This window comes from Oryctolagus cuniculus, chromosome 9 (genome assembly GCF_964237555.1).
Source record: "Oryctolagus cuniculus chromosome 9, mOryCun1.1, whole genome shotgun sequence".
In the NCBI taxonomy this organism is placed as follows: domain Eukaryota; kingdom Metazoa; phylum Chordata; class Mammalia; order Lagomorpha; family Leporidae; genus Oryctolagus; species Oryctolagus cuniculus.
This window is the reverse complement of record NC_091440.1, coordinates 62,645,788-62,660,383: the sequence shown is the minus strand read 5'-3', so window position 1 is coordinate 62,660,383 and position 14,596 is coordinate 62,645,788. Positions and strand designations below refer to the sequence as shown.

General features: G+C 39.4%; 1 protein-coding gene across 11 annotated transcripts in view; it reads left to right on the top strand.

The window, feature by feature from the left end:
• The window catches only part of ENOX1 (ecto-NOX disulfide-thiol exchanger 1), a 603,118-nt gene that overhangs the window by 310,366 nt on the left and 278,156 nt on the right, over positions 1-14,596 (top strand). The gene's annotated exons all lie outside the window — the stretch shown is intronic.

Sequence of the window (14,596 nt, the reverse complement as noted above, 5' to 3'; positions counted from 1 at the left end):
GTTCCCAAGGCATTTATTTCATTTGGTGGGACTTTTATTCTGTCCACAGTGACAAATGTTTTCTCCCTTAATGGCCCTTTACTGTGGTTTTACTTTTTTATTTCTTTTATTTCTACAGAGAAACCAAAGTAGGTTTTACTGCAGTGCTGGGCTAGATTCCAGTTTTCCCACTGCACCCGTCATTGTTGGGCCTCATGATTAACTCGGCAGGGAGTGTTTATGATGGGACGTGGTACATAGGAAGTCGCGCCTCCACCTTCACTCTGCGGACTGGGAGTTTGGTAGGATATCAGCGTGTGTCAGAACCAGGGCTAAGCAAGTGCTGGAAACACAAGTGCTGGAAACAGCTCAGGAAGTCACCTGAGTGCTCCTCCCTAGCCTACCACGAAGACTCTGATTGGTCTGTCTGAAACCAAGAAGTTTTTTTTTTTTTTTTTCCTTAGATAAACATATAATCCTTGTGTTTCTTTATGTGGTGAAGTGCAGTATTTCAACACATATACACGCAGCAAACACCAACCAAACTAGGCAACTAAGCCTTCCCATTTCTTTTTATTTCTACTGTATTCAGAGCCTATTTAGGAGGCTCCTAGCCTCCTCCTCTTCTTCATATGGCATATAATACCTTACTATGAATTAAGTCACAGAATACAGCCACCCTGTAGCACAGTGGAACAGGAGAACTGGCTGCTTTTGTCTGACTGTGTTTTGGTACCTGTTTGTACAACCCCATGCTATCCCTATAATCCCACCCTTCCCAGCCTGTAGTAATCACTGTTTTAAATGTGTATTTTTTTTTTTAATTTTTTGACAGGCAGAGTGGACAGTGAGAGAGAGAGACAGAGAGAAAGGTCTTCCTTTGCCGTTGGTTCACCCTCCAATGGCCACCGCGGCCGGCGCGCTGCAGCCTGCGCACCACGCTGATCCGAAGGCAGGAGCCAGGTGCTTATCCTGGTCTCCCATGGGGTGCAGGGCCCAAGGACTTGGGCCATCCTCCACTGCACTCCCTGGCCACAGCAGAGAGCTGGCCAGGAAGAGGGGCAACCGGGACAGAATCCGGCGCCCCAACCGGGACTAGAACCCGGTGTGCCGGCGCCGCAAGGCGGAGGATTAGCCTAGTGAGCCGCGGCGCCGGCCTGTTTTGGTTTTTACTTCCACTTATGAGAGAGAACAGGCAGTATTTGTCTTTGTCTAACCTCCTTTTGTAAACAATGATCTTCAATTCCATCCATTGTGCTGCAAATGCCGTGATTTCATTCCTTTTTATGGCTAATATTCCATTGTGTATTTATATCCTACTTTCTCCATCTAGTCATCCACTGGTGGAATTAAAGCTCGAATCTGTAACTTGACTATTATGAATTGTGCTACAAGGAATATAGTAGTGCAGGTGTCTCTTTGATAGGCTGATTTTATTTTCCTTAGATATACATCCAGGAATGGAAAAGTTGGGTCGTATACAATATTGATTTTTTTTAAAGATGTATTTATGTGTTTGAAAGGCAGAGTTAGAGGCAGAGGCAGAGAGTGAGAGAGATCTCCCATCCACTGGTTCACTCCCCAGATGGCTGCAACGGCCAGAGCTGGGCCAATCCAAAGCCAGGAACCAGGAGCTTCTTTTGGGTCTCCCATGTGGATGCAGTGGTCCAATGACTTCGACCATCTTCTGCTGCTTTCCCAGGTTCATTAGCAGGGAGTTGGATCAGAAGTGGAGCAGCTGGGACTCGAACCAGCACCAATATGGGATGCTGACAGTGTAGGCAGCAGGTTTACCTGCTGTGCCACAGCTCCAGGCCCCTGATTTTTAGTTTCTGAGGACCCTCCATGCTATTTTCCATAAAAGCTACACGGATTTCCATCCTCACTTTCGGTGTATAAGAGTTCCCTTTCCTCCACATTGTCACGTGTATTTGTTTCTTTTTGTCTTGGTAATAGCCATTGTAACTCTAGTGTCATGATAGCACATTCTGTTTTTGCTTGCCATTTCTCTGATGTCTTGTGATACTGAATATTTTTTCACATATCAGTTGGCCATTTGTACTTCTGAGAAATGTCTACTCAGATTATTTGCCATTTCATAGCTGGATTCTTTATTTTCTTGTTGAGTTTTTTGAGTGCTAATATCCATAGATATTCTGGATGTTAGTCTTCTCGCAGATGAACAGTTTGCAAATATTTTCAGTCTGTAGGTTGTCTCTGTGCGCTGTTGGTTGTTTCCTTTTCTCTACAGAAGCTTCTTGGTCTGAACAGTCCCATTTTTCTATGTCTGTGTTTGTTGCCTGTACTTTGAGTCATATCCAACAAATTGTTGCCTATACCGATGTCTTGAAGTGTTTTCCCTGTGTTTCCTTCTATTAGTTTCCTAGCTCCAAGTTTCACACTTAGGTCTTAGATCCATTTTCAGGTTGTTTTTTGTTTGTTTGTTTTATTGTGTAGGGTACGAGGCAGGGAGCAGGTCTTTCAGTCTTTTGCATTTGGATATCTGATTTCTCCAGGACCATTTCTTGAAGAGACTATCCTTTCTCCAGAGAGTAATTTTGGTACCTTTGCCAAAGATGAGTTATCTAGATGTGTGAATTTGTTTCTAAGGTCCCTGTGCTGTTCCCTTAGTCTGTATTTCTGTTTTTATATCAGTCCCGTGCTGTTTGGTTACCATAGTTCTGTAGTATGTCTTGAAACCTGGTATTGTGATGCCTCCAGCTTTATTCTTTTTGTGCAGGGTTATTATTGCTATTTGAGGTCTTTTGTGTTTCCATATGAATTTTAGATTGTTTTTATACCAAGGAAGAATTTTATTGGTATTTTGATGGGGATTATGTTCAATGTTTAAATCATTTTGGATAGTGTGGATATTTGTATAATACTAATTCTCCCAAACCATGGACATTGAAAGTCTTGTGATTTTTCCATGTGCCTTATTCAATTTCCTTCACTAGTGTTATTTTATAATTTTTGTTGTAGAGGTCTTCCAATCCCTGGTTAAATTTATTCAAAGGTATTTAATTTTTTACAGCTATTTTGAGTGGGTTTCATCTTATAAGTTCTTTCAAAGTAAATTCATTATTGGTGTATAAAACACTACTGATTTTTATGTGTTTATTTTGTACTCTGCAGTTTTACTGATTTTTTTCTCAAATATAAATAGTCTCTTGGTGGAGTCTCTAGTCCTCCGTATACAGCATCATGTCATCTGAAAACAGAGATAATTTGATTTCCTTCTTTCCTTTGTTTATGCCTTTAATTTCTTTCTCTTTCCTAATTGCTCTGGCTAGAATTTCCAGTACCGTAGTAATAAGAGCAGTGAGAGTAGACATTCTTGTCTGATCTGAGAGGAAATACTTTCATCTTTTCCTCATTCAGTATGATGTTGTCTGAGCGTTTGTAATATATAATATTTATTATTTTGAGATATATTCCTTCTATACATAATTTAAGCTTTTTTTTTTTTTTTTTTTTTTTTTTTTTGACAGGCAGAATGGACAGTGAGAGAGAGAAACAGAGAGAAAGGTCTTCCTTTGCCGTTGGTTCACCCTCCAATGGCCGGCGCGGCCGGCGCGCTGCAGCTGGCGCACCGCGCTGATCTGATGGCAGGAGCCAGGAGCCAGGTGCTTTTCCTGGTCTCCCATGCGGGTGCAGGGCCCAAGCACCTGGGCCATCCTCCACTGCACTCCCTGGCCACAGCAGAGAGCTGGCCTGGAAGAGGGGCAACCAGGACAGAATCCGCGTCCCGACCGGGACTAGAACCCGGTGTGCCGGCGCCGCAAGGCGGAGGATTAGCCTAGTGAGCCACGGCGCCGGCCATTAAGCTTTTTATTTTATCATGAATGGGATTAAATGTTATTGAATGCTTTTTCTTTGTATATTGAGATGATGATATTATCTTTATTCTTCACTGTGATGGATGTTTGTAGAGGTGTGTCACACTTATTGATTTATGTATGTTGACCCCTCCCCACACACTTGGAAAAAATTCTACTTGATCATGGTGACTGATCTTTCTTATGTTGTATTGAATTTTCTAGTATTTTGAGAATTTTTCAATTCTTTTTATTTATGTAAGTTGAAAATTTTCATATATTTCATATATACAGATACAAGAGCATTATAGTCTTTATTAATGTAAGGTAGACAAATTTCATGTGTTTCATATATACAAATTTAGAAACACAGTGATACTTCCAACCCTCCTCTCCCCCCAGCCAATGCTCCCACCCTCCTTCCTCCTTCCTTTCTTATTCTTTCTTGTAATTTTTACAATGACGTAATTTGGAAATTTATATTTATTAAATAAAAGCTAAAAAATGACATAATTTCAGTTATTTTATAATCATAACCTTAACTTTCCACTAAGTGAGGAATTCAACAAATAGTTAGAAGAAAAACAAAACAAAACAATAACAGCAAAAAAAAACACTGTTCCTCAATAGTACAGACAAGGACTGTAAACAGTAGTCAAATCTCAGAGTGTCAATTTCACTCATATACATTACATTTTTATACTCTATTAGTTACCACAGATAGGGAAAATAGGATATTTGTCTTTTTGGGACTGGCTCATTTCAATAAGTATAATGGCTTCCAGTTGTATCAATTTTGTTGCAAAAAACAGTATTTCGTTCTTTTTTATGGCTGGGTAGTATTCCATAATGTTTATATACCACATTTTCTTCACCCAGTCATTGACTGACAGACATCTGGATTTATACTACATCTTAGCTATTGTGAATTGAGCTGCAGTAAATTTGGAGGTGCAGATAACTCTTTCATATGCTAATCTCATTTCATTTAGGTAAATTCCCAGGAGAGGTATGGCTGGATTATATAATAGATTTATTTTCAGCTTCTTGAGGAATTTCCATATTGTCTTCTACAATGGCTGTTCTAGTTTATATTCCCACCAACAGTGGATTAGGGTACTTTTTTACCTGCATCCTTACCATCATTAATTGTTTGTTGATTTCTGTATGAGAGCCGCTCTAACTGGGGTAAGGTGAAACCTCATTGTGGCTTTTTTTTTGCATTTCCCTGATGGCTTGTGATCCTGAGCCTTTTTCATATGATACTATCTGTGGGTTTGTTATACATTGCCTTGATTATGTTTAGGAATGTTCCTTTATACCCAATTTGCTTATGGTTTTCATCATTAAAGGATGTTGTATTTTATCAAATGCTTTCTCTGCATCTATTAAAATAGAGATTCAAATTTTTTTTTTTTTTTTTTGACAGGCAGAGTTAGACAGCGAAAGAGAGAGAGACAGAGAGAAAAGTCTTCCTTCCATTGGTTCACTCCCCAAATGGCCGCTACAGCCAGTGCGTTGCACTGATCTGAAGCCAGGAGCCAGGTGCTTCCTCCTGGTCTCCCATGCAGGTGCAGGGCCCCCGCATCCTCCACTGCCTTCCCGGGCCACAGCAGAGAGCTGGACTGGAAGAGGAGCAGCCAGGACAGAATCTGGCGCCCCAATTGGGACTAGAACCAGGAGTACTGGTGCCGCAGGTGGAGGATTAGCCTAGTGAGCCGTGGCGCTGGCCAAAATTCATCTATTAAGATAGTTTTAATTATTAATGTGATATATCACGTTTATTAATTTTTGTATGTTGAATCATCCCTGCATCCCAGGGTTAAATCCCACTTGTTCCTGGTGAATGGTCTTTCTGATGTGTTGTTGAATTGTATTAACTAGTATTTTGTTGAGGATTTTGCATCTATGTTCATCAGTGATATTGGTCTCTCTTTCTTTCTTATATCTTTTTCTGGTTTTGGAATTAAGGTGATGCTGGCCTCACAGAAGGAGTTTGGGAAGATTCCCTCCCTTTCAGTTGTTTTGAATAGTTTGAGAAAAATTGGAATTAGTTCTTTTAAAGTTTGGTAGAATTCAGCAGTGAAGCCATCTAGTTCTGGGCTTTTCTTTGTTAGGAAGGACTTTGTTACTGATTCAGTTTGCATCTGGGTTATTTGCCTATTTAAGTTTTCTGTGTCTTCATGACTCAATTTTGGTAGACTGTATACATTTTACAATATATGTATTTCTTCTAGATTTCCCAATATGGTAATTAGTGATGATTCTTTTTATTTCTGTGATATCCATTGTAACAACTCCTTTTTCATATCTGATTTTATTAATTTGGATCTTTTCCCTTTGTGTTCATCAGGGAGATTGATCAGTAGCTTTCTTTTTGTTGTGTCCTTATATAGTTTTATAATGAAGCTAATGTTGGTCTCATAGAATGAATTTCAAAGGAATCTCTTTGTTTCCATTTTTTTTTTTTTTTTTGATAGTTTGGGAAGAATTGGTTTTAGTTCTTCCTTAAAAGTTTGGTTGAATTCAGCAGTGAAGCCATCTGGTCTGGGATTTTCTTTGTTGGAAGATTTTTGATTAGTGATTCACTATTGTTGCTCATTATTTGTTCAGGTTTTCTGTGTCATTGTGGTTCAGTTTTGGTGAATTATATGTATCTAGAAATTTATCCATTTCATTTCTGCTTTCCAATTTTTTGATGTATAGTTGTTTGTAATAGTCTCTAATGATCTACTGTATGGCTGTGACACCATTTTTTAATATTTCCCTTCTATTCTCCAATTTTATTTGAGTCTTTATTTTCCTACTGGTTTCTTTTAATTAAAAGTTTATCAATTTTATTTACCATTTCAAAACATTAACTTTATTTTGTTGACCTCTTTTGGAGAGAGGAGTTTAGTTTCTGTTTCATTCATTTCCGCTCTAATCTTTAATATTTCTTTTCTTCTTTTTGTTTGATTTGTTCTTGTTTTTCTAGTTCTTGAGATGTTTTTTAAGTTGTTTATTTGACTTTTTTAATACAGGTACTTATAAACATCTCCAGTATTACTTTTGCTATGCCCCATATATTTTTGTATGTTATGTTTCCATTTCATTTGGTTCAGAAATGTTTAGTTTCCCTTTAGATTTCTTAAGTGAACCATTGTTGTTTCAGATGCATGTTATTCAGTCAGCATACATTTGTGTAATTCTAAAAATTGTTTTTGTTGTTCACTTCTACTTTATTCTGTTGTTAAAGATAAAGCATGATTTTGACTATTTTAAACTTGTTGAAACTTATTATATGGCATAATATATGGTCTATTCTAGAAAATTGTTTCATGTGGTGATATAAAGAATGTGAATTCAGAAGCTGTTGAATGAAATGTTCTGTAAATATCAGTTAGGTCCATTGATAGATAGTATAGTTCAACTCATATTTCATTGTTGACTTTTTGTCTGGAGGATCTGTCTTTTGATGAAAGTGGGGTGTTGAAGTCCTCCATTTTTATTGTATTTGAGCTTGTCTCTTCCTGTAGATCTATTTCCATTTGTTCTAGAAAATTGGATGTTTTAGTATTAGGTGTATGTCTATTTATAATAGTTGTAATTTTTTTGTTGAATAGAGTCCTTGCTCATTATAAAGTGATATTCTTTTTTTTTTTTTTTTTTACAATTTCAGATAAAGTCTGTTTTGAATTTGTTTGATGTAACTGTTCCTGCTTAGTTTTGATTTATGTTTGCCTGGGATATCTTTTTATATCCTTTCACCTTCAGTTAGTGTATGTCTTTACTGCGACATCAGCTTCTCACAGCAGCATATTGTCGGCTCTTGTTTGCTTACTCCATTCAGCTGGTCTGTATCTTTTAACTGGGGAATTTAATTCATTTGCAATCAAGGTTGTTATTGATAAGTCATGACTTAGTTCTATCATTTTGAAATTTTTCTTCTATTTAATTTGTATAGATTTTGTTCTTTTTCTTTTTTAAAAAAAGACTTTATTTCTTTATTTGAAAGGCAAAATTACAGAGAGGCAGAGGCAGAGAGAAAGGGAGAGAGAGAGAGAGGAATTGTCCATCTGCTGGTGCACTCCCCAAATGACCGCAATGGCCAGAGCTGGGCCAAAATGAAGCCAGGAGCCAGGAACTTATTCTGGGTCTCCCATTTGGATACAGGGGCCCAAGTACTTGGGCTATCTTCCAATGCTTTCCCAGGCCATAACAGAGAGCTAGATCAGAAGTTGAACAGCTAGAACTCAAACCAGCACCTATATGGGATGCCAACACTGTAAGCAATGGCTTTACCCACTGTGCCACAGCTCTGGCCCCATCTTTTGTTCTTTTTCTAGTGAGTTTTATGATCACGTATTTGCATGAAGATAGTTATCTTTCTTTCGTTTCTTTAAGTCTGACTTTCTTAAGCATCTTTTTAAGACTGATCTGGTTGTGATGAATTCCTTTGGTTTTTGCTTGTCTTGCAAAGTCTTTATTTCCCTCTAATTTCTGAAGATAACTTTGTTGGGTTTGGTATTCTTGATTGGAATTTTTTTCCTCTGAATATTTGAAGTATATCATTCCATTTGTTATTGACAAGTAAAGTTTCTGTTGCAAAATCTGCTGTTAGTCTAATCGGATCTTGGGGGGGGGGATGCTTAAATGTGACTTGATACTTTTCTCTTGCAAATTTTATGATTCTTTATGCTTTACTTTTGAGAATTTAACTATAATGTGAGGAACTCTGGCCGTGTCTGTTTGGGGTCCTCCTGTACTTCTTCTACATCTTTTCTCCATTTTGAGAAGTTTCTAGTTACCATTTCAGTGAATCATTATTTTATGCCTGAACTCTTCTGTTTGCTCTCAGGATTCCCTATAATCTCAAAATTTGAATATTTATTTGCTTAATGATGTCCCAAAAGTCTTTGAGGCTGTCTTCATATTTTTTCCCAAGGAAACCTTTTATTTAATGAGTACTAATTTCATAAGTACAACTTTAGGAATATATTGATTCTTCCCACCACACCCACCCTCCCACCCACCTCCTCCTCCCTCTCCCATTCCCAGTCCCATTCTCCATTAAGGAAAAAAAAAGTGCTGTTCAAATCATTGCTTCTCAAAGTGTCAATTTCACTTCTACAGATTTCCTTTTAGGTGCTATATTAGTTCCCACAGATCAGGGAGAACATATGGTATTTGTCCTCTGGGGAATGGCTTATTTCACTAAGTCTGATGTTTTCTAGCTTCATCCATGTTGTTGCAAATGATCAGATTTTGTTTGTTTGTTTGTTTTTACACTGCTGTGTGGGTATTCCATGGTGTAAATATCTCATAATTTCTTTATCCAGTCTTCAGTTGATGGGCATTTGGGTTAATTCCATGTCTTAGCTATTGTGAATTGAACTGCCATAAACATAGGGGTGCAGATAACACTTTTATTTGCTAATTTCATTTCCCTTGGGTAAATTCCTAGGAGTGGCATGGCTGGGTCATATGGTAGGTCTATATTCAGATATGTGAGGTATCTCCAATCTGTCTTCCATAGAGGTTTTACCAGTTTACATTCCTACCAGCAGTAGATTAGGATACCTTCTCCCTCTCCCCCCCATATCCTCACCAGCATTTGTTGTTTGTAACTCTGCTGTTTCCTTGCTGATTTTCTGTCTGGTTTATCTGTCCATTGCTGAAATTGGGGTATTGAATACCCTATTACAATTGTATTTGAGTCTTTTTCTCCCTTTAGATCCCTAACATTTCTTTTGAATACCCAGGTGCCCTGTAACTAGGTACATATATGTTTATAATAATTGCATCTTCCTTTTGAATTGATCCCTTAATCATTACACAGTGTCCTTCTTTGTCTCTTTTAACATTTTTTGTGTTAAAGTGTATTTTGTCTAATATTAGGATGGCTACACCAGTTCTTTTTTGGTTTCAGTTAGCATGGAATATTTTTTTCCAACCTTTCACATTCAGTCTGCATGCATTTTTGTTGGTGAGATGTGTTTCTTGTAGGCAGAAAATACATGTTTTTTTTTTTTAAATCCATTCACCCAATCTATGACATTTAACTGGAGAGTTAAGGCTATTTACATTCAAGGTGACTATTGATAAGTAATGACTTTGCCCTCACATTTTTCCATAAAAATTCCTATTTTTAATTTGGATTTCCTTTGTACTTTTCCTGGGAAATTTTCTTCCTTTACTTTCTTCTGTAGTGATGACCATGTTTCTGTGTTTCTTTGTGCAGTACATCCTTAAGCATTTTCTGCATGGCTGGATAAGTGGTGACAAATTCTTCCAGTTTCTGTTTGTCATGGAAAGTCTTTATTTCACCTCCATTCATAAATGAGAGCTTTGTCGGGTATAGTATTCTGGGTTGACAGTTTTTTTCTCTTAAGACTTGGAATATATCTCAGCATTCTCTCCTAGCCTGTACAGTTTCTGATGAGGAGTTCACTGTGACTCTAATTGGAGATCCTCTGAAAGAAATCTGGTATTTCTTTTGTGCACATTTTTGATTCTTTTCTTTGTGTATTACTGTGGAGAATTTGATTACAATGTGTAGTGGTGAAGATCTTTTCTGATCATGTCTATTAGGGGTTCTATGTGCCTCCTGTACTTGGCTGTCCCTTTCTTTCTCCAAATTGGGGAATTTTTCTTTTATTATTTCACTAAAAAGGCCTTTCTCTTTTCCCACACCTTAGGAACTCCTAGAACCCATATGTTTCTTCATTTGATAGTATCCTGTATATCCTCAGCTGTGTTTTTTTTTTTTGTTTTCTAATCTCTTCTTCTTGAGTTTGGTCTAGCTCTATAATTTCCTGTGCTTTGTCTTCTAAGTTGGATATTCTTTCTTTTGCTTCACTGAATCGTTGTTCAGGCTTTCCACTGCATTTTTTTGTTTGTTCTGTTGAATTCTTCATTTCTAAGATTTCATTTTGATTTCTGTTTATGTTATTAGTTCCATGGGAGAAATTTTCTTTCATGCCATGTGTGGATTTCAGTAGTTCATGCATTTGCTTGTGATTACTTCTAAGTAATCCTATGATCAATTTTTTGAATTCCATCTCTAGCATTTCTTCAATCTCATCATCTTCACAATCTAATATTGAAGTGTGTGTTCTTTTTGGGGCATTGTGTTGTCTTCCTTATTCTTGTTTCTTGCATTGGTGTCTTTGTTATTTGGCATTTGTGGAGATACTCATTTGGTTCTTTTTTTTTTTTTTTTTCCTGTGGAAGCTTTGGATGATGTCTGTGTGGATTGGTGAAGTGTCTAATTTCAGGGAATATCTAGGAGTGTGTGGTGGATGTGGCCAGGGAGCTCTGTTCAGTCCACAGTGAAGGGTGTGTCTGAAGTGATACACCCAGGTTTGGTGTGGTAAATCTCCTTTTTTTTAATCAGAGGAGGGTTTTTTTTTAATCTGCTGGCATAGACTCAGCTAAGCTCCTCTGCTTGAAGCAGACCAGTGCCTTGTCACTAGCCCCAGTGAGTATATTATTTGTCTACTCTGCCACAAAGACCACACAAAGGATCTGTGCAGTCCTCAGTGTAAGCTCAGATTCCTCATCAGCATCCCACACCAACTAACCAGGGAGCCCTGATCATGTGGAGACTCCCACAGTGACTGCCCAATGTATCAGGCACACCCTGAGTCCTCCCATGCAGCCTCAGTGCTTCCCACAGTCACTAGCACCCAGCCCCCTGTCTGTTCTCCCCACTAGACTCAGGAATCTCCACTTGGCTGGGTGCTGGGCATGGAAACTAACTGATGCAGCTCTTACATATGTCCAAAATGGTACCTACCCGCTCTTTGTTGTCTTGTTACAGGACACCTTTGCAGGGTGATCAGGGAGAGAAAACGTCCCTCCCCCCTTTGTTTTTCTCCTCTAGTTTGGCAGGTACATTATTCCCCACAGGGCTGCAAGCCAGTTTCTCTCGGGATTCTTCCTACAGCTTTTTTTCCAGTGGCTTGGGCTGGGCTGTTGCAGTCTGGTCTCATCTCACTCTCCAATACTGTTGCAGAGGCTCTCGGCTGCTGGGATCCTAAGCTGTGTGCATCCTGCCCTCCACATAGGTCCACTGTGTTCCTCCAATTTTTGTAGTTTCTTTTGCTATTTTCTCCCTAACTCTTCCCTAAGACTGCATCCTTCCTCCTTTATTTAAACTCTCTTCTCCTAGACTCGAGCAGCAAGCTCCCTCCCTGCTCTACCATCTTAACCCAATCCTGTCTTAATATTTTTAATATTGTTCTTTCTTTCCTTTCTCCATGCATTTTCTGCTTTCCTACTTTTTTTCCTTCTAGTCTGGGACATTTCAAAAAAATCCATCTTCAAATTCAGATATTCTTTTTTTTTTTTCCACTCTGTTACTGAAACTTTCAGCTTTTTTTAAATTTACTGAATTCTTCACTTCCAAGACTTCTGTTTTGTTCTTTTTAAAGATCCCTCACACTTTGTTGTATTTCTCATTCAAATCATGTGTTGCTTTCCTGACTTAATTCAACTGTCTGTATACTCTTATATCTCCATGGGCATCCATATAATCATTCTTTTGAATTCTTTTTCAAATAATGTGTCAATCTCTTTTTCTTTTGAGTCTCTCACTAGGGCATTGCTGTGTTCCCTAGGGAGCTGTCTTGCCTTTTTGTGTTTCCTGTATTCCTACATTGATATTTGAATATCTGATGGGCTGCCTTTCTGTATTACCTTCAGTAAGTGGTTTTCCTGGTAAAAGGCTTTTTCCCCCTAAAAATATGTCTTCAGGTGTCATTTTCATACACTGTTCGGCATTATTTCCAGTTATTGCTATAGTATTGTTTCCCTGTATCTTCCTTCACAGCAATTCATGACAGCAGCAATGGGGGCATAGGTAGCTCCTCTGAGTCCCAGTAGGAATGCATGGATAACAGCTCAGGAAGCAGGATCTGAAGTCGTGGGGAGCCTGTCCTCCATCTATTGTGGGTGAGGTTGTGGAAGCACTGACAGAGTCCTTGAGGAATTTCTCAGGTACTTGCATTGGCAGGGGCACGTCTGGGGCATGATAATGCTGGCTACAGTCTGGTATGGAGGTACCAGTCCCCATGGTGCAATTATCAGGTTTCTGTTCAGAGTCTTAGCAACCCCTGTCTTTTCTTCCATCAAACAGACACTTACTGTGTTGGTGTTATACTACCTAGGGCTAGGGGATGAGTGGAACAAGCAGTTTTTTGGCCACCTATGCCACAATTTGAGGTCATACTTAGAACTACAGCCTACCAAGACTAATGTAGTGTGAGGTAGAGTCAAGGGCTATTTTGCTACAGGCTGCCTGATGCTTACATAGACTTGTGGCTCAAAGGCATTACAACCTCCCAAGGGTGATGCCAGCAAGTCTATAAATCCATTGACTAGGGTCAAAGGTCTCTCCACTTGGGACCAGATGAGTTCTAGGCATTCCAACCACAGGTACTGTCTTTGGGGCAGGGAACATTATTATCTGCCCTGTGATAGTTTCACCATATCAAAGATGTAGTCCTGTGCTCCCTTGCGTGCCATTCTCCTGAGCAACTGGTGTCTTGCTCCTTGCTGTCTGTGCACAGTTGAGGGGGCAGTGGTAAAGGCCTTCTTTTGAGTACTCAAGCTGCTACTCAGCTAAATTGTGCCTGAGTTTCACAGCTAGAGGTCCTGGTGCTGCCTTGTGGCTGCAGGCCAAGCCTATGAGAGGCTGAGAGTAATCTGTTCCTATGAGGGCACAGATTTCTACTTGATGCCAGAACAGGTGTAAAAGTTTTGTGCCCAAGTCCCGGTTTGGGAGTAGGGGCCTCTGGCCTCTTATCTGGTGCTGGTTCTCACCTCAGTGGGACTGGCTCTGAGCTTCAAGCAAAGTCCTGAGCTCACTTTCATGCCCTACTCCCCAGCAACAGCAGGCTTAACTCCTTGTATGTATTTGTTGGTCGTGTGTCTATCTTATGGGAAATTTATATTCAAGTCCTCCGACCATTTAAAAATTTATTTTTGCTATTGAGTTGTAAACATCCCTCCATATTTTAGACTTTAGCCTCTTATCAGATGTATGGTTTACAGATATTTGCATCTGTTCTGTAAGTTGCCTTTTCTCCCTGTTGACTGCTTCTTTTGCTACACAGAGCTTCTTAGTTTTATAGAATCCTGCTCACCTATTTTTTCTTCTGTAGTTAAGACATAATTGCCTGGTTGGCGCCATGGTTCAGTAGGCTAATCCTCCACCTTGCAGCGCCGGCACACCGGGTTCTAGTCCTGGTCAGGGCGCTGGATTCTGTCCCTGTTGCCCCTCTTCCAGGCCAGCTCTCTGCTGTGGCTGGGAGTGGAGGATGGCCCAAGTGCTTGGGCCCTGCACCCCATGGGAGACCAGGAGAAGCACCTGGCTCCTGCCTTTGGATCAGCATGGTGCGCCGGCCACGGCAGCCATTGGAGGGTGAACCAACGGCAAAGGAAGACCTTTCTCTCTGTCTCTCACTCTCACTGTCCACTCTGCCTGTCAAAAAAAAAAAAAAAAAAAAAAAAGACATAATTGCCAAAAAAGTGTTGCCAAGCTTTCCGCCTATATTTTCTTCTAGTAGTTTGGTAGTTTCAGGTTCTATGTTTAAATTTTTAATTTATTTTGGGTTGGTCTTGGAATAAGGTGTAAAGTGAGTGTCAGTATTATTCTGTTGCATGGGGATATCCAGTTTTTCCAGGGCAGTGTGTTGCACAAACTGTCCTTACTCCATCGTGTAATCTCGGTACCTTTGTCAAAGATCATGAGAATGTATATGCATTGGTTTATTCTGGGCTCTGTAACCTGTTCCATTCAATCACTACTGTTC